The 21088-nt window shown below is 40.9% G+C and overlaps 1 long non-coding RNA gene across 1 annotated transcript in view; it reads left to right on the top strand.

Annotated features, from left to right (window-relative positions):
• LOC133563101 (uncharacterized) overlaps positions 1-21088 on the top strand; it is a 47054-nt gene that overhangs the window by 12667 nt on the left and 13299 nt on the right. The window lies entirely within an intron of this gene.

The following is a 21088-nucleotide window of genomic DNA, read 5'->3' as shown; positions in this document are numbered from 1 at the left end:
ATGCCACAAATTCAGTCAGCCATTTTGAATTTTATTTTCGTCATAAATATAAGGTCCTGGATAATTTTTTTCCCCAAACGTAATCGTTGTTGGCTCTCACAAAGTCTGCTCGATTAGCATTGTTGTTGATGGCGAAGGGATCTTTGGTTCCTAGCACGATGTCACAAGGTCATGTGACTCGCTTTCTCATTATCTCTCAAAATGACTGTGGAGTCTCTGTGAGATATCAGATTGATCATATCTATGTATCTGCAAACTTTGTAAGTCTTTAGGTGTCATAAATCAGATATATTTGATAATATATTCAATAGTAGAGGGTGTTAGGATTAGATGTTATTACATGTGTGACCGCTAGGGGGCAGTACTGGTTGGTGCCATATAACATGGTAGAGCAAGACTGCATGAAGCCACAGGTATGTTGTGGAGAACATGAGTTATTAAAACAAAGTTTCTTTCTATCAACATGGCCTCATCCTTCAAACACAAACATGACAGAGGCAATTTGTTTTTCCACTCTACTGCTACTGTAAACAATCGTTTTGGATGTTGAATGAAAATATGACACCCGCCCTTCGCTCTAGAAGGGAGGGATTCTATTGGTTCCTTTCTTGGGTGGGTCTCACGTGAGATGCAACTGGTGCTGGGGACAAAAGTTAGAATTGCCACATAAGACGTTTTACAATATTCAACACTCTACTTTTTACCATGAATTGATGACGGTGGACCCCGACTTAAACAAGTTGAAAAACTTATTGGGGTGTTACCATTTAGTGGTCAATTGTAGGGAATATGTACTGTACTGTGCAATCTACTAATAAAAGTTTCAATCAATCAAACATTACTGCTATCTGGCTACTAAAGTAGACCTAGCAATTTATCACATTTCATGATAAATGGAGTCATAGAATCCCCTTTGTTCTGTACATAAGCCCTCCAGTGTACATGCCCGTCACATTATGGAGTCCAAAAAAGGCAGGCTTCGCCACACATTTACAGATAACTCCTAAGTATGTCAAATATCAAGCGGTAGGAAATGAATGGATGGATGGATGGCTAGCGTTAGCGGTCATTTTCTATTACCATTTTTATCAGCCGTCCAAACAGTTATGTCTTGGTTTGTGCTTATGCTGTGTTTAAGTTCTATTTCAGTTCTAGGCTTCTTTTCCATGGTTACCGCTGCTTGCTAGGGCCGCTGATTGACACTCCAACACTCCTGAACTTGCACTTTTGCCCAATCGCAATCATAAACCTATTTAGATTTGTCTTTGGATTAAAGCTACAGACACACAAAGTGGCAAGTTCCCAGTAAGGCTTACTAAAAGCTATTTACAGTAGCAGTAAGGTGTAAAAACAAGTTGCCTCTAAATTGAATATATCATCAAATATATCTGATTTATGACACCTAAAGACTTGCAAAGTTTGCAGATAAATAGATATGATCAAAACAGCTCGGTTGTTAGAGTGGCCGGGCCAGCAACTTGAGGGTTCCAGGTTCGATCCCCGCTTCTGCCATCCTAGTCACTGTCGTTGTGTCCTTGGGCAAGACACTTCACCCACCTGCTCCCAGTGCCACCCACACTGCTTTAAATGTAACTTAGATATTGGTTTTCACTATGTAAAGCGCTTTGAGTCAATAGAGAAACGCGCTATATAAACATAATTCACTTCACTTCAATCTGATAGAGATTCCTGAGGGATTTTGAGAGATAATGAGGAAGCCAGTCACGTGATCGTGTGATGTCACGCTAGTAACCAAAGATCCCTTCCCCATCAACAACAATGCTAATCAATCAGACTTTGTGAGAGCCAACAAAGATTAGTTTTGGAAAAATTATGATCCAGGACCTTATATTTTTGAGCCTGAACACAAAGAAGATGAGTAACAAGTTTTAGAAGCTGTGTGATGGATGCAGTTTCACTTTAGCACTAGCAGCTTTGCTAGGTGCTAAACATACAAACTAACAATAACAAACCATAATAAAACAAATACTTACTGGAATATTTCCACTCTTGCTGGGATGCCGACCGACGGGAAGCTTACATAATTCTGCTTAAATTAAGATTTAATCACAATCCTCACACAAGGGTTCAACTAAGTTCCTACAAGAAATGTCTTGTGGGGTTTATTTTACCATCTTAGGGATGTGAAAGTGGCCCAGCTTGTTAGACCATGGGCACTTTTGTGAGCGATGAATGAATTATTATCTCGATTTGACTTTTAGCAAGTTTGAGACCAAGCCGAAGCAGCTCAGTGTGTCAACAATAAAGTTAAGTTAAAGTTAAGTACCAATGATTGTCAAACACAAATTTACTCTCTGCATTGGACCCATCACCCTTAATCACCCCGTGGGGGGTGAGGGGAGCAGTGGGCAGCAGCGGTGGCCGCGCCCGGGAATCATTTTTGGTGATTTAACCCCCAATTCCAACCCTTGATCCTGAGTGCCATGCAGGGATAATAATGATAATAGCAGCCTAAGCCAGCATTAGCTCACTGATGTCAATGCAACGCTAAAATAGTCCATCTGCATGAGCGCTTATAATAACAATATCACTCATGTTTGGTTCATTTTCAGGTCACGACATATAAATGGAGTATCGTTTGTGCTTTCGGGAGGTTTTTTAGAGAGTATAATGAGAGGACCCTCCATCTGTGGACTCAATTCTTGTCTATTTATTTATGATTTAGAATGCATCAAAAAGCCAAGTGTTCTCGTCTGACATAAGGATTGTGAATGATAAACAACACATCTATTTCCAGTTTTTGTGTATTTCCAGTATGACTGATCAAATAATATGATCAGAGTGTAGAAGCAATACTTCAGTGACGTAGAATCTACAGAAATTGCCGGAAATATTCGGAGTGTCATATTCAAAATTCAAAATGGCCGAATAAATTTGTGGCATTTTGTGATGTTTACACAAACTTTGTGGTGTAAATAAAGGTGGACACGATGAAACACAAACATATAAAGTCAACTTGTTTTTTCCCTCTACTGCTACGATGAACTATGGAAAGTGCAGCATCAACGCTACAACTACATTGTGAACAAGACACTTTTATTAGGATGTTGTGGCGATGCTAGAAGTTATTTAAAATGTTTGAACAAACAAAACACCATCATTTTACAATAATTCAATTGCTTGTTACAAGAGTAGCGCGTACGTCTGAGGCCGTCGTGCAAAAGCCATGGAGGTTTTTTTGGATCTGCTGTCACACACCGAGATATGACAACTATCACAACACACCGAGATATGAAAACTATCACAACACACCGAGATATGAAAACTATCACAACACACCGAGATATGAAAACTATCACAGCTGCGCTTGTGATTATTAAAACCGTGAGATGGAAGAAAGCTTGGCAGAAGGGAAAAATGAACTCGTCTGCAAACGTTATCGACATAAACACGTCATAAACACGGCTGTACTATTATAGCCTTTTTGTTTATTACATTATCATCTTCACGTAACTGGCTGTTATTAATATAGAAAGTAATATCGTTGTATCAGCTATTTTGTAAACCTTTTTGTTCATCACAACTAAAAAATGTGCCGTTGACCCTGGCTACGCCACAAACTACTGTATTGTGGCGTGTCAACTGACCACACATACTGTACATACAAACTACTGTATTGTGGCGTGTCAACTGACCACACATACTGTACGTACAAACTACTGTATTGTGGCGTGTCAACTGACCACACATACTGTACATACAAACTACTGTATTGTGGCGTGTCAACTGACCACACATACTGTACGTACAAACTACTGTATTGTGGCGTGTCAACTGACCACACATACTGTACATACAAACTACTGTATTGTGGCGTGTCAACTGACCACACATACTGTACGTACAAACTACTGTATTGTGGCGTGTCAACTGACCACACATACTGTACGTACAAACTACTGCATTGTGGCGTGTCAACTGACCACACATACTGTACGTACAAACTACTGCATTGTGGCGTGTCAACTGACCACACATACTGTACGTACAAACTACTGTATTGTGACGTGTCAACTGACCACACATACTGTACGTACAAACTACTGCATTGTGGCGTGTCAACTGACCACACATACTGTACGTACAGACTACTGTATTGTGGCGTGTCAACTGACCACACATACTGTACGTACAAACTACTGTATTGTGGCGTGTCAACTGACCACACATACTGTACGTACAGACTACTGTATTGTGACGTGTCAACTGACCACACATACTGTACGTACAGACTACTGTATTGTGACGTGTCAACTGACCACACATACTGTACGTACAAACTACTGTATTGTGGCGTGTCAACTGACCACACATACTGTACGTACAAACTACTGCATTGTGGCGTGTCAACTGACCACACATACTGTACGTACAAACTACTGCATTGTGGCGTGTCAACTGACCACACATACTGTACGTACAGACTACTGCATTGTGACGTGTCAACTGACCACACATACTGTACGTACAAACTACTGTATTGTGGCGTGTCAACTGACCACACATACTGTACGTACAAACTACTGTATTGTGGCGTGTCAACTGACCACACATACTGTACATACAAACTACTGTATTGTGGCGTGTCAACTGACCACACATACTGTACGTACAAACTACTGTATTGTGGCGTGTCAACTGACCACACATACTGTACGTACAAACTACTGCATTGTGGCGTGTCAACTGACCACACATACTGTACGTACAAACTACTGCATTGTGGCGTGTCAACTGACCACACATACTGTACGTACAAACTACTGTATTGTGACGTGTCAACTGACCACACATACTGTACGTACAAACTACTGCATTGTGGCGTGTCAACTGACCACACATACTGTACGTACAGACTACTGCATTGTGGCGTGTCAACTGACCACACATACTGTACGTACAAACTACTGTATTGTGGCGTGTCAACTGACCACACATACTGTACGTACAGACTACTGTATTGTGACGTGTCAACTGACCACACATACTGTACGTACAGACTACTGTATTGTGACGTGTCAACTGACCACACATACTGTACGTACAAACTACTGTATTGTGGCGTGTCAACTGACCACACATACTGTACGTACAAACTACTGCATTGTGGCGTGTCAACTGACCACACATACTGTACGTACAAACTACTGCATTGTGGCGTGTCAACTGACCACACATACTGTACGTACAGACTACTGCATTGTGACGTGTCAACTGACCACACATACTGTACGTACAAACTACTGCATTGTGGCGTGTCAACTGACCACACATACTGTACGTACAAACTACTGTATTGTGGCGTGTCAACTGACCACACATACTGTACATACAAACTACTGTATTGTGGCGTGTCAACTGACCACACATACTGTACATACAAACTACTGTATTGTGGCGTGTCAACTGACCACACATACTGTACGTACAAACTACTGTATTGTGGCGTGTCAACTGACCACACATACTGTACATACAAACTACTGTATTGTGGCGTGTCAACTGACCACACATACTGTACGTACAAACTACTGTATTGTGGCGTGTCAACTGACCACACATACTGTACGTACAAACTACTGTATTGTGGCGTGTCAACTGACCACACATACTGTACGTACAGACTACTGTATTGTGACGTGTCAACTGACCACACATACTGTACGTACAAACTACTGTATTGTGGCGTGTCAACTGACCACACATACTGTACGTACAAACTACTGTATTGTGGCGTGTCAACTGACCACACATACTGTACGTACAAACTACTGTATTGTGGCGTGTCAACTGACCACACATACTGTACGTACAAACTACTGTATTGTGGCGTGTCAACTGACCACACATACTGTACATACAAACTACTGTATTGTGGCGTGTCAACTGACCACACATACTGTACGTACAAACTACTGTATTGTGGCGTGTCAACTGACCACACATACTGTACATACAAACTACTGTATTGTGGCGTGTCAACTGACCACACATACTGTACATACAAACTACTGTATTGTGGCGTGTCAACTGACCACACATACTGTACGTACAAACTACTGTATTGTGGCGTGTCAACTGACCACACATACTGTACGTACAAACTACTGCATTGTGGCGTGTCAACTGACCACACATACTGTACGTACAAACTACTGCATTGTGGCGTGTCAACTGACCACACATACTGTACGTACAAACTACTGCATTGTGACGTGTCAACTGACCACACATACTGTACGTACAAACTACTGCATTGTGGCGTGTCAACTGACCACACATACTGTACGTACAGACTACTGTATTGTGGCGTGTCAACTGACCACACATACTGTACGTACAAACTACTGTATTGTGGCGTGTCAACTGACCACACATACTGTACGTACAGACTACTGTATTGTGACGTGTCAACTGACCACACATACTGTACGTACAGACAACTGTATTGTGACGTGTCAACTGACCACACATACTGTACGTACAAACTACTGTATTGTGGCGTGTCAACTGACCACACATACTGTACGTACAAACTACTGCATTGTGGCGTGTCAACTGACCACACATACTGTACGTACAGACTACTGCATTGTGGCGTGTCAACTGACCACACATACTGTACGTACAGACTACTGTATTGTGACGTGTCAACTGACCACACATACTGTACGTACAAACTACTGCATTGTGGCGTGTCAACTGACCACACATACTGTACGTACAGACTACTGTATTGTGACGTGTCAACTGACCACACATACTGTACGTACAAACTACTGTATTGTGGCGTGTCAACTGACCACACATACTGTACGTACAAACTACTGTATTGTGGCGTGTCAACTGACCACACATACTGTACGTACAAACTACTGTATTGTGGCGTGTCAACTGACCACACATACTGTACGTACAAACTACTGTATTGTGGCGTGTCAACTGACCACACATACTGTACATACAAACTACTGTATTGTGGCGTGTCAACTGACCACACATACTGTACGTACAAACTACTGTATTGTGGCGTGTCAACTGACCACACATACTGTACGTACAAACTACTGTATTGTGGCGTGTCAACTGACCACACATACTGTACGTACAAACTACTGTATTGTGGCGTGTCAACTGACCACACATACTGTACGTACAAACTACTGCATTGTGGCGTGTCAACTGACCACACATACTGTACGTACAAACTACTGCATTGTGGCGTGTCAACTGACCACACATACTGTACGTACAAACTACTGTATTGTGACGTGTCAACTGACCACACATACTGTACGTACAAACTACTGCATTGTGGCGTGTCAACTGACCACACATACTGTACGTACAGACTACTGTATTGTGGCGTGTCAACTGACCACACATACTGTACGTACAAACTACTGTATTGTGGCGTGTCAACTGACCACACATACTGTACGTACAGACTACTGTATTGTGACGTGTCAACTGACCACACATACTGTACGTACAGACTACTGTATTGTGACGTGTCAACTGACCACACATACTGTACGTACAAACTACTGTATTGTGGCGTGTCAACTGACCACACATACTGTACGTACAAACTACTGCATTGTGGCGTGTCAACTGACCACACATACTGTACGTACAGACTACTGTATTGTGACGTGTCAACTGACCACACATACTGTACGTACAAACTACTGTATTGTGGCGTGTCAACTGACCACACATACTGTACGTACAAACTACTGTATTGTGGCGTGTCAACTGACCACACATACTGTACGTACAGACTACTGTATTGTGACGTGTCAACTGACCACACATACTGTACGTACAGACTACTGTATTGTGACGTGTCAACTGACCACACATACTGTACGTACAAACTACTGTATTGTGACGTGTCAACTGACCACACATACTGTACGTACAAACTACTGTATTGTGGCGTGTCAACTGACCACACATACTGTACGTACAAACTACTGTATTGTGGCGTGTCAACTGACCACACATACTGTACGTACAAACTACTGTATTGTGGCGTGTCAACTGACCACACATACTGTACGTACAAACTACTGTATTGTGGCGTGTCAACTGACCACACATACTGTACGTACAAATTACTGTATTGTGGCGTGTCAGCACCTCCCTTCTGAAAATGAAACATGTTGCTTTTGGACACAAAAAGTATGAAACCTTTGGGAAGGTAGCCATGATAGATAGTATTATTGTTATTTTAGTACTAATTATTATGTCGGTTATTTGTTTGTATTCAATATTTTATTATATCCATCCATCCATTTTTCTACCGCTTATTCCCTTTCGGGGTCGCGGGGGGCGCTGGCGCCTATCTCAGCTACAATCGGGCGGAAGGCGGGGTACACCCTGGACAAGTCGCCACCTCATCGCAGGGCCAACACAGATAGACAGACAACATTCACACTCACATTCACACTCTAGGGCCAATTTAGTGTTGCCAATCAACCTATCCCCAGGTGCATGTCTTTGGCGGTGGGAGGAAGCCGGAATACCCGGAGGGAAACCACGCATTCACGGGGAGAACATGCAAACTCCACACAGAAAGATCCCGAGCCTGGTATTGAACCCAAGACTGCAGAACCTTCGTATTGTGAGGCAGACGCACTAACCCCTCTGCCACCGTGAAGCCCATAATTATTAATAATAATAAAATGATGACTATCATATGTTGAACATAATTCAAAGTTACACTTCATGTAAAACTATTGATTACTGATCCAATTAATTATAAACAAGTATTATATGTGTAACAAGAATAAACATACAAAAATGATGATATATAAATACATAATTAGTAATATTAGCAAAATATTCAAAGTATTATTATTAATACAAATAATACTGATAATTATAATGATGATATTGAAAATAATATGTTAAACATTATATACTCAAATTAAGTTAATACTAGGTTGTCCATCCAGCCATCCAGGGCAGCACGGTGGTACAGGGGTTAGTATGTGTGCCTCACAATACAAAGGTCCTGGGTTCCATCCCTGGCTCGTGGTCTTTGCGTGTTGAGTTTGCATGTTCTCCCCGTGACTGCATGGGTTCCCTCTGGCTTCCTCCCACCTTCAAGGACATGCAGGTGGGAGGGGCTTATCCCCAGGTGCATGTCTTTGGAAGTGGGAGGGGCCTATCCCCAGGTGCATGTCTTTGGAGGTGGGAGGGGCCTATCGCCAGGTGCATGTCTTTGGAGATGGGAGGGGCTTATCCCCAGGTGCATGTCTTTGGAGGTGGGAGGAAGCCGAAAGTCAGGGGGAGAACTTTCAAACGCCACACAGAAAGACCCCAAGCCCAGGGATCAACCCAGGATCTTTGTATTGTGAGGCACACGCACTATCCCCTGGTCCACTGTGCTGCCAATAACCAAACATGTAAAACCTTTTAAAAATTAAAAAATGAATGTGTTGTTATTTGGCAATTGCTATTGAGAGTCATAATGCATACATGTGTCAATGGCTTTGTTGCATTCTTCAAAAACTTAGTTGATTGACTTTTGCATCGACAGCCCAGAGCTTCGCAGTCCTTTTCGGACATGTTGAATTGTTCAAACGTGATGTTCCGGAATGTCACTTTTTCAAGCGTGTCTGAAATAAAGAAACACACCATGCCGATGTTCCTAATACTGCTGATATGCCTCTGCAGCCAACCTTCTCTTTAGCCCACAATACCTCCTGTGATTGCAAGCTGTGCCGTGGATACTCACACCTCACGTTTCCATCTGCCGCTGATGTTGTCTCAGCCCTCTGACAGGTGCCTCTCGCCGTCCCTCACGGAGATGCCGAGGAGCCGGTCTGCGAATAGAGGACTGCTTGGCACACAAGAACAGCTGCTGGGTTTGTAATCTACAGGCCCAAGGAACCACGGAGGCTCCTCTGGGGTAAACACTGAGGTGTGACACGTCTTGTTGTCTAATGCTGGCTTCATAGCGCGGCAACAGGCTGGAAGTGGGATTTAATGCAGTGGCAGTAGTCAGACCATACAGTAGCTTCCAAATCAAGTCAGATAAGTATTTTTTAGTTGTGGAGGATATCTTAGTGATTTGTTTTCAGACAAATGCACACTTTAGTACCAACATAGCCACAGAAATCCCACAAAAGACACACAAAGACCAAACATCCAAGCTTTGGTTTTATTGCCACCCAGGGGGTCTTGGCCAGGTACATTATCCTGTGATGTCACATTAAAGGGAAGTAGGACACCCAACAAGGGGGTAAAATCTGCTTAGAAGGCTTCCTCACGGGCGTTGTGGAGGTATCTTCAAACAAACATCTGCTACACACACAACGTCAGCCATTAGTGCAACGATAAGAGGGGCCTGTGGCAGAAGACCACTTTAGATCTTGCTATACATTCCGTGTCTCCTGACAGAATAAAACTAGACTGTTCTTTGAGCACACCGTTGTAGCAGGAGAAGGCGGCGTCACTCTGGTGATGCGCGGAACAGTGGTAAACAAGACATGAATAATGCTTGAAGCTCACGAAGGATCACTTTTTTGTTCAAGTCTCTCATTGTGACATTAAAAACAGAAGTAGATTAAAGGCAAGGACACCCAAGACAAAGTCTGGGAAGATTATAGATTACTGTTAGAAGGAAAATATAACTGTTTATTCAATCTACTGTAGACACATACAAGGTTTATTAAACTTAAAGGTACTGATACCTTTTACAGGAAGTACAGATATGTCATCAAACTGTAAAAGTCAAGATTACACCATGAATAGACTTACAACTTGTTATCCCACTTCTGACACACATTTTTTTTTTAGAGACGACCCATACTTCATGCCTCCTCTCCTTGCAATGCCATCAATAGGAATCCCACTTCTGACACCACTTGATAGCATTGAGATTAACCTTAGAGCCAGGCTGTTTGGTGTGCTATACTGTTTGTGGACAAAACTTTTTAGTTCATGTCTCTCACTGACATTAAAAATAGAAGTAGATTTACGGCAGCTCAGTGGGGACACACAAGACAAGGTCTGGGAAGATTATAGATTATTGTTAGAAGGAAAACAGATTTGTTAATACAATCTACAGTATTCTACCACGTACGGTTTATTAGACCTAAAGGTAACGATACCTTTTACACGAAGTACAGTTATGTCCTCGAGCTGTAAAAATCAAGATTACACCATAAATAGTCTTGCAACTGTTAATCCCACTTCTGATCCATACCTGGATCCTCCTCTCCTGGCTCTATCACACAGGTTTTACCACAACCAGGAGTCAATTTAACATGCCACCAATAGGAATCCCACTTTTGACACCATTTGATAACATTGAGAATAACCTTAGAGCCAGGCTGTTAGGAGTGCTGGTCAGTTTGTGGACAGAACTGTACCACAATGGTTGATTTTAGATTTTGTACGTGGAATAATGACAATACACAACAGCATCATTATTTGAGGACTGATTCTGGTCTTCCTTTGATTTCTAACATTATGTTATTATGTGTTGTGAGTGCAAACTGCCTTAAACACATCGTTCTGCATTCACCGTCTTCCAAAAAAAACGCGTCAAAGACTGTGGAGATTAAATGACAGCAACAGAGGACTGAGTCGGTCTGGATTGACCGTTGATTTAAATATGCTCATTTTTGCACGTTAATTAGTCTGCGCCTTTATTTTGGACAGACAATCTGACAACAGCTGCCTCTTCTGCTCCTCTTGACAGTCATCTCATTACTCTTTTAACAGATGTATTTGTTCAAAGGTGCTGCAGTAAAGTGGGATAGCTGGCTTTTTTCCGTAGAATGAGATGTAATTTTGATGTTCTTTATTTGCCAAATCAGCTAAACTGTCACCAGTGGGAAAGCTGTTGTAATTCCCAATGACAAGGCCCGCTGAAATGAACGCCATTATGTTCTCTCATCCCTGGCATTCCAGCACAAAGCCCGAGCAGAACAGCTGGTGACGGACGGATGATGCACGGTTATGTCGGGTGCATCTATGCGTAGCTGAAGGTCATTCAGCTTTCCAAGAATTGTTCATCACTCGTCATGTTTGTGTTATTGCGGCGGCGGAGCCGGGATTTATTGCGGTTATTTGCCGTGTGCCTTCCTTTTCACCACACCGTGAAACCCATAATGCACAACAAAGCTTCCGTCGAGATGCAATATCGAGAGCATTGGGAAACGTTATTGCATGAGGCTCCCCTGACTTCCTGCGTATGACAGGGACAGCAGTCAGCGCTATCTCAGATGTTGTATGAGGCAGAGAAAACAATGCAAATGTCCATCCATCCATTTCCCACCGCTTATTCCCTTTTGGGGTTGCGGGGGGCGCTGGTGCCTATCTCAGCTACAATTGGGCGGAAGGCGGGGTACACCCTGGACAAATGGCCACCTCATCGCAGGGCCAACACAGATAGACAACATTCACACTCACATTCACAGTAAGAATTCATTTTTGGATATTTACATGTGGTCATATGAGTTAAGGAATGACACGAGATCCCAGTCAGTGACTTATCTGTTCACATGGCATACGAGCCCAAACTAATTGATGTTTCCGACAAACGCGGCCTAAACAAAATTGCAATGCACTCAAGATAATTAAAAATTCTCCACAGGATAATGACTTTATGTAGCAATCTCCTTAGGACATGACTTATGCGGCACAGCCCCGGGCAAACGTAATTGATTATACCGCAAGCTCGTAACTTTACTTACTTCTCTGGAGTCGCGGACCCACAAGGAAGGCGCACCTGAGACTTCTCCAGGAAGTCTGACCTGGAGAAGAATTATTTCTGCTGCAGGGTGCAAGTTTAGACAAAGCATCTGAAGAAAATTAAATGCCAAGATGTTTCAACAGTACAAAGCCGAGGTCTTTCACATTACACGTAACACAAAAGCATTAATCATAATGTACATTAGAGCAGGAAGGAAGTTAGAACTTTCTACTCTTTCTGTAAGGATGAAACATATTTTCCCTCATAAATCTTCATCTTAAATGCTCTAATTAGAGTTGGGAAGTTTATTTACCCAAAGCGGAATGACTCATTGCTAGCAGGCAAACACTATTAATATATATATATATATATATATATATATATATATATATATTTATATATATATATATATTTATATATATATAGTAGGGCTGGGCAACGATTAAAAATTTTAATCGAAGTTAATCGCACTATTTCTCCGATTAATCGCGATTAACTGCATTGTATACGCAAAGCCCAATAATGAATTCAAAAGTAGTGTGTAGTGCACCTTTATTGGAATATTCTCCCACATGAACAAAAGCGCCAAAACATTAGCAGTAGCAGTTAAATAGAATATTTTATGAAAATCAACAAAAAAAATGTAAATACAAACATTTAAGCTTATTGCCACTGCCAGGGTATTTAAGTTATCCTGTTTGTTATGGAAAATAAATATAATCTACATACAAATCTCTGAGCCACAATCATAACATCCGAACAGGCAATTTCTGAGGTAACAGCAGAAACATTTTTTTTATCAGGGATCTTATGTTTAAAAAACCTATATTATAGGTAGTTGGCTGTTTTATGGAATTTTTGATCAAATTATCCGTAGTAGCAATATTAATAATGTTGTGTTTATTCTGCGTAGTGCACTTAAAATAATTATGATATGATGGGAATTTTCCGATTGTTTGCTTGGTGCTTCGATAAACTGAACGCATATACATGGTACTATTTGTGATGTTATGAGCCAGGGAAAAAAAGAACTACCTTACCGAGCATGCAACATGAGTGACGAGCATGCGCGGTAGCCCGGTATAGGTTGTCGCCATGACGGCATCTTGTATGTTGTGATATGCACGCTCTGAAAGCAAACGTTAAGAACTCAGCCAACACTCCTGGTCTGCATTATTCATAAATAGACAGACAACACATATACTCCGCTGCTTCACAAGCCGCTGGATGTAGCCGGCAAAGTATTCCCATGCTAGCTAGCCGGTCTAGCAAGCATGCGTCATTCAGTCCAAAACGGCCCGATCTATCCACATCCAGAATTGTCTGGCGGTCGTAAGTGATCCCGGAGTGACCACGCTGTAAGCCAGCCATGAAATTTGCAGAATTGTCCGGTATTTTTGCCAAATGTTCCATCTTTACCAAGAGCCCCTCGACGCCGAAGTACATCCGGGAGATGCCATCTTGTTAAGAAAAGGCGTTAACAAAATAAAAGCATGTAAACAACACACGCAAATGTGCGATAAAATAATTGTCGGCGTTAATAGATTGATGAGTTAACGCGTAATTAACGCATTAATTTGCCCACCCCTAATATATATATATATATATATATATATATATATATATATATATATATATATATATATATATATATATACATATATATATATATAATGCACTAATTTTGTCAAGAAAAGTGGCCAACAATTCAAGCAGAAGCTTGCCAGAAGCTTGTGGATGGCTACCAAAAGCGCCTTATTGCAGTGAAACTTGCCAAGGGACATGTAAGCAAATATTACCATTGCTGTATGTATAATTTTCACCCAGCATATTTGCTCACATTCTCAGTAGAGACATAATAACTTCATAAAAGAAGCAAACTTCATGAATGTTGTTTTGTGAGCAACAAGTATGTGCTCCAATCACTACATCACAAAAAAATAAGAGTTGTAGAAATGATTGGAAACTCAACACAAGATGTTCTTTACAAGTTTATGTACACTTTTGACCACCACTGTGGGATAGGTTGATTGGCAACACTAAATTGGCCTTAGTGTGTGAATGTGAGAGTGAATGTTGTCTGTCTATCTGTGTTGGCCCTGCGATGAGGTGGCGACTTGTCCAGGGTGTACCCCGCCTTCCGCCCGATTGTAGCTGAGATAGGCGCCAGCGCCCCCCGCAACCCCGAAAGGGAATAAGCGGTAGAAAATGGATGGATGGATGGATGGATGTGTATATATATATATATATATATACATATATATATGTATATATATATATATATATATATATGTGTATATATATGTGTATATATATATATTTTTTAAATATATGTATATATATATATATATATATATACACATATGTGTATACATATATGCATATGAATCATTAATAACTTATATTCAATTGAATCGACTGCAAAGACAAGATATTTCATGTTCACACCAAGAAACTTTGTTATGTTTTGCAGATATTAGCTCATTTCGAATTTGCAATATGTTTCAACAAAGCTGGCACAAGTGGCAAAAAAGACGGAGAAAGTTGAGGAATGCTCATCAAAGACTTATTTGGAACATCCCTTAGGTGAACAGGCTGATTGGGAACAAGTGGGTGCCATGATTGTCTATAAAAGCAGATTTTGACGGCGTGGCGCAGTGGGAGAGTGGCCGTGCGCAACCCGAGCGTCCCTGGTTCAATTCCCACCTAGTACCAACCTCGTCACGTCCGTTGTGTCCTGAGCAAGACACTTCACCCTTGCTCCTGATGGGTGCTGGTTGGCGCCTTGCATGGCAGCTCCCTCCATCAGTGTGTGAATGTGTGTGTGAATGGGTAAATGTGGAAGTAGTGTCAAAGTGCTTTGAGTACCTTGAAGGTAGAAAAGCGCTATACAAGTACAACCCATTTACCATTTATTTTAAGTTCAAAAATCATATCAGCAGCGTCGTTCAAAAAAGCTTTTATCAACTACGCCAAATAGCGAAAGTGAAACAGTTTTTGTCAGGACCTGATCTTGAGAAATGAATCCACGCCTTTATCTTGAGTGGTCCTGACTACGGCAAGGCTCTGTCCGTAGGCATTAACCAGGCCTGCAGCTGCTGCAGAACACTGCTAACACAGACCCACTTCCTGTGGTTTCCAGAGTAGACAAGCGCTCTTCCACTTTGGCTGCTGGTTGCAATAAACGCAGGCCAGGAAAAAGGGGAGAGGTAATCCCAAAGGTCACCGGCAAACATTCATAAGGGAGGGATGTGTGCGTAGCTATCTAGTTGACATTTGTTTGAAGCGTGCACGGCTCACATAAATGCCACAGCTGTCACCTTTTTAATCACACCTGATGGTCTCTCTTCATTAGCCAGCCAGCATTTGGGACACCAGCCTCCTGGCTACAGACTTTTGTTCCACCACGCCCGGCCTGGAAAAAAAGGCAATTTTTCTGACTCCCCACCGACTTAAGACGACACGCCGAGCGGTTTTTGACAAGGCCACAGAGCTGATGAAGTAGCGGCTGCCTTTTAGTGAACGCAAAGCCATCCGAGTGGAAGTCTGTTTGAATTGAAATCTCCTCCAGTGTACACGCTCGGATGTTCAGCCAACAGATCATTGGCAAGACTGACTTGAACTCTTTTTGCCTTTGTCTTGCAGATTTTGTGTCGGTGAGTGCCAGTGTTATGATCCGCAGCCCGGATCATGTTCTGTCTGTTAGTTTGGACTACCTTAGTTCTGTTTCGGCACCCTTCTTGTGTGTCTCCTTGGTTACCATGGCTGCTGATTGCTTGCAGCTGCCTCTGATTAGTGTCTGGGATGCTCACCTGCTGCCAGGCACTAATCAGAGTGCTATTTATTGCCCTTTCTTTCCACACTCAGTCTGGCGGCCTAGTTTGCATCACGCAACAGCTAACGACGGTTAGTTTTTTGATTCGTCTTTATATGCTAGCTTCCACGCTAGGCTCTATAGTTTGGTTCCTGGTTTATATGCTAGTTGCCACGCTAGGCTCTACTTGGCTCTGCCATCCGTACTATCGGCACGCTTTTGGTGTTTCCTGTTTTTCCCGCATGATTTATGAAGAATAAATCATTTTCTACCTGCACGATGTGTCCAGAGTCCGTCTGCATCTTGGGAGAACAACATCCGCATCACCATGCGACCAAATCGTTACAGACAGAACAGTATTGTTGAAAATAGTCTAAGCTTTTCTCCTTAGTAGATTGGATTTTTTTTTAAACCAATATGGTTTTTACTGCATGTAAGGATAGGGATGGGTACCATTCACATTTGAACTGAATCGACACCGGTATTCCACCGTACCAATTTTCGCTACTTTTGTGTGTGTTGATCATATTTGTCTTTGATTATACCTCATCTTTTATTGTAATGTCTAAAAATGAGCTGATTGTGATAACTGCTGTCCAGTTGTTGTATTCTGTCCTATTATCACATTTCTGAGTATCAACTGCAGTTGCGAGTCAGGTGTGTTGGCCTGTCTTTGCTGTCTAGTATTGTATTCTGGTCTACAAAGTGTTAATACTGTAAGTATTGTACTTGTTATGCACCAGCTGTTTGATTGCACTGTGCATCAAAGTTGTAGTTTGCATTACTAAATGCCGAGGTGTTGAAACCATTATTGTAAAATCACTAATGCTAATCAGTAGCGTGTCAATAGTAAAGCCAATGTATGTTAGCATCAAGCTAGCACATTTTTAAAAAAGTGGAGCGTTATTTAACTTACGTTTGAGCTGTTTACAAGTGAATTGTTGGTATTTGAAATTGCAAACTTACCTAGAGGTAGTTTGGCTGAGTGCTGCTGGAGTGATCACCAAGTGCGGCAACTGGCCGTGGAGAGTTACTTGCCGCTTAGCTACATTTAATGGAGAAAATTTGTAGATTAGCTACATTTAATGGAGAGGAAATTGTAGCTTAGTTACATTTAATGGAGAGTAATTTGTAGCTTAGCTACATTTAAAGGAGAGTAATTTGTAGCTTAATTACATTTAATGGAGAGTAATTTGTAGCTTAACTACATTTAATGGAGAGTAACTTGTAGTTTAGCTACATGTAATGGAGAGTAATTTGTAGATTAGCTACATTTAATGGAGAGTAACTTGTATCTTAGTTACAGTAAATGGAGAGTAACTTGTAGCTTAGCTACATTTAATGGAGAATAATTTGTAGTTTAGCTACATTTAATGGAAAATAACTTGTAGATTAGCTATATTTAACGGAGAGTAATTTGTAGATTAGCTAAATTTAATGGAGAGTAACTTTTAGCTTGGTTATATTTAATAGAGTAACTTGTAGCTTGGCTACATTTAATGGAGAGTAACTTATATCTTAACTACATTTAATGGAGAATAACTTGTAGATCAGCTACATTTAATGGACAGTAACAGGAATTGAGACGTCTAAAACTGTACATTGTCGGCACAACCTTCTGAAGAATACAAACAACCACCACACTGTCATAGCCGCCCCCAAAAAAGCAAAAGTTTATTGATTTTTTTCCTCTGCAAAGATCACCATGGTCACTCATATTTTCAATGGGCTACAGATTTGCTGACCACCATCATTGGGACACCGACTCAAAAAGGAAGTGGAATTGACAATATTTCCCTTGAAAATGTACGGTAACAACAAGAGGAAACCAGATTAGCCTTGGATTGTATTCCATAATTTCTGAGTCCTGCTCAGCGACAAACCTTTCCAGCGTGACTTTTAAAATCTTTACAATTGTTATGCTCGTGTTCAAGTATGGAGAAGAAACAAATCAAGAAGAAAAAAGACAACAGGAAATATTCTCACCTTTTTGTTGCTTTGTCTTTCATACCTGAACTTTTATTGCAATATCATGTGCGCACACCAGGGAGTACACTTGCACATACCAGAGCTGGATCCAAAGTTCTGCTTTTACAAGTTTTAAAAGCTATCTGTAGTCTTTTAGTTCAAATGGAGAAGTGAGAAAGTCTAAATAATATTAAGGTTTCTCAAAATAAAATGTGTCTACACCTCTGCAAACTACAAACATAGTACAATATTTAAGTCGACATTGAAAGGGAACTGCACTTTTTTAGGAATGTTGCCTATTTTTCACAATTGTTATGAGAGACAAGAAGTCAAAAGTTTAGTTTATCTTGCTTTCTAATGTACTAAAATTGTCTCGTTCTTGGTGGCTAGCAATGCAGCTAATGTTAGCAAACAATGCTACCTCTAAAGCACTTTAAAAATGTATTTAAAAAGTGTCAACAATACTTCATTTATGTTGTGTAACATGTATAATAACACACTGTACAACATTGTTATTGTAAGAGTGAACACCGAGAAACTATTACTCTGGTGTACTAACACATCTGTGTGCTACGCTATTAGCTGTAAAAGCTAACTACAGCAAGAGATAAGCTAGCTTCTATAACAACATGTTTGAGTTTGTAACACACAACACTGTGATACAACACCATGATCAATAGTAACACACAACACTGTGATACAACACCATGATCAATAGTAACACACAACACTGTGATACAACACCATGATCAATAGTAACACACAACACCATGATCAATAGTAACACACAACACTGTGATGAAACACCATGATCAATAGTAACACACAACACGGTGATACAACACCATGATCAATAGTAACACACAACACTGTGATACAACACCATGATCAATAGTAACACACAACACTGTGATACAACATCATGATCAACAGTAACACACAACACTGTGATACAACACCATGATCAATAGTAACACACAACACTGTGATACAACACCATGATCAATAGTAACACACAACACTGTGATACAACACCATGATCAATAGTAACACAACACTGTGATACAACACCATGATCAATAGTAACACACAACACTGTGATACAACACCATGATCAATAGTAACTCACAACACTGTGATACAACACCATGATCAATAGTAACACACAACACTTTGATACAACACCATGATCAATAGTAACACACAACACCGTGATACAACACCATGATCAATAGTAACACACAACACCGTGATACAAGACCATGATCAAAAGTAACACACAACACCGTGATACAACACCATGATCAATAGTAACACACAACACTGTGATACAACACCATGATCAATAGTAACACACAACACTGTGATACAACACCATGATCAATAGTAACACACAACACTGTGATACAACACCATGATCAATAGTAACACACAACACTGTGATACAACACCATTATCAATAGTAACACACAACACTGTGATACAACACCAATCTGTAATGAGCGAAAAACCTGAACAATCATATTACAGTATGTGTAAAGTATTATTTCATGTTTTGTTTGTACACAGCTAGCCAGAATTTACCATGAATTGATGAAGGTGGACCCCGCCTTAAACAAGTTGAAAAACTTATTGGGGTGTCACCATTTAGTGGTCAATTGTAGGAAATATATACTGTACTGTGCAATCTACTGATAAAAGTTTCAATCAATCAATCAAGCAGACAGTGTATGTAGTGTAGTGTACGCTGGTGTGCTGCATGTATCATGATCAATAGTACAGTGACTCACTCCATGGCCCAACTGGCCGGGGACGTTTCCTGTCGATTTTGGTTAAGCAATCCATTTATGTTGAAATAGTTGGTCTCCAAGTTCCATATTTATAGCTTCAAAATGGCTGTCATCTCGCTCTCCCAGCATCCGTCTGTTCCAATGTTTCACTCTTCCTTGGTGCTGGCTTCTAAGCAGCAGTTCATCCTCAGTATATTCAACTTCAAGTTTTATGTTGTGAATCCTCATTTGTCCAAAAATAGTCATCTCTGTTTGCAAGTGTGCCATGATCAGTGGGAAGTGAATTATATTTGTATAGCGCTTTTCTCTAGTGACTCAGAGCGCTTTACATAGTGAAGGCCAATATGTAAGTTACAGTACATTTAAAGCAGTGTGGGTGGCACTGGCAGCAGGTGAGTAAAGTGTCTTGCCAAAGGACACAACAGCAGTGACGAAGATGGCGGAAGCGGGGATTTAACCTGGAACCCTCATGTTGCTGGCACGGCCACTCTACCAACCGAGCTATACCGCCCCGATTAGAAAACACACTCACGTTTGAATCCAGAAGTATGAACACACATGTTGCCTGAAGTCAGACGTGCGTTGCTATAGAAACGAAAATCAATGCGAGAAAGAAATCAGTTCCAGAATTGTTTCAAATCATCAAAATCTGGTAAACATTGAACATATTACATATAGTTATGAAGGTGTCTGTTACTACATGATATATATACTTGCAGTGTGTATATTGTACATATTACATATTGTTATGAAGGTGTCTGTTACTACATTATATATATA

Source organism: Nerophis ophidion, linkage group LG12, assembly GCF_033978795.1.
Source record: "Nerophis ophidion isolate RoL-2023_Sa linkage group LG12, RoL_Noph_v1.0, whole genome shotgun sequence".
NCBI lineage: Eukaryota > Metazoa > Chordata > Actinopteri > Syngnathiformes > Syngnathidae > Nerophis > Nerophis ophidion.
Note: the sequence above shows the minus strand (reverse complement) of the source record. Positions and strands in the feature narration are given on the sequence as shown.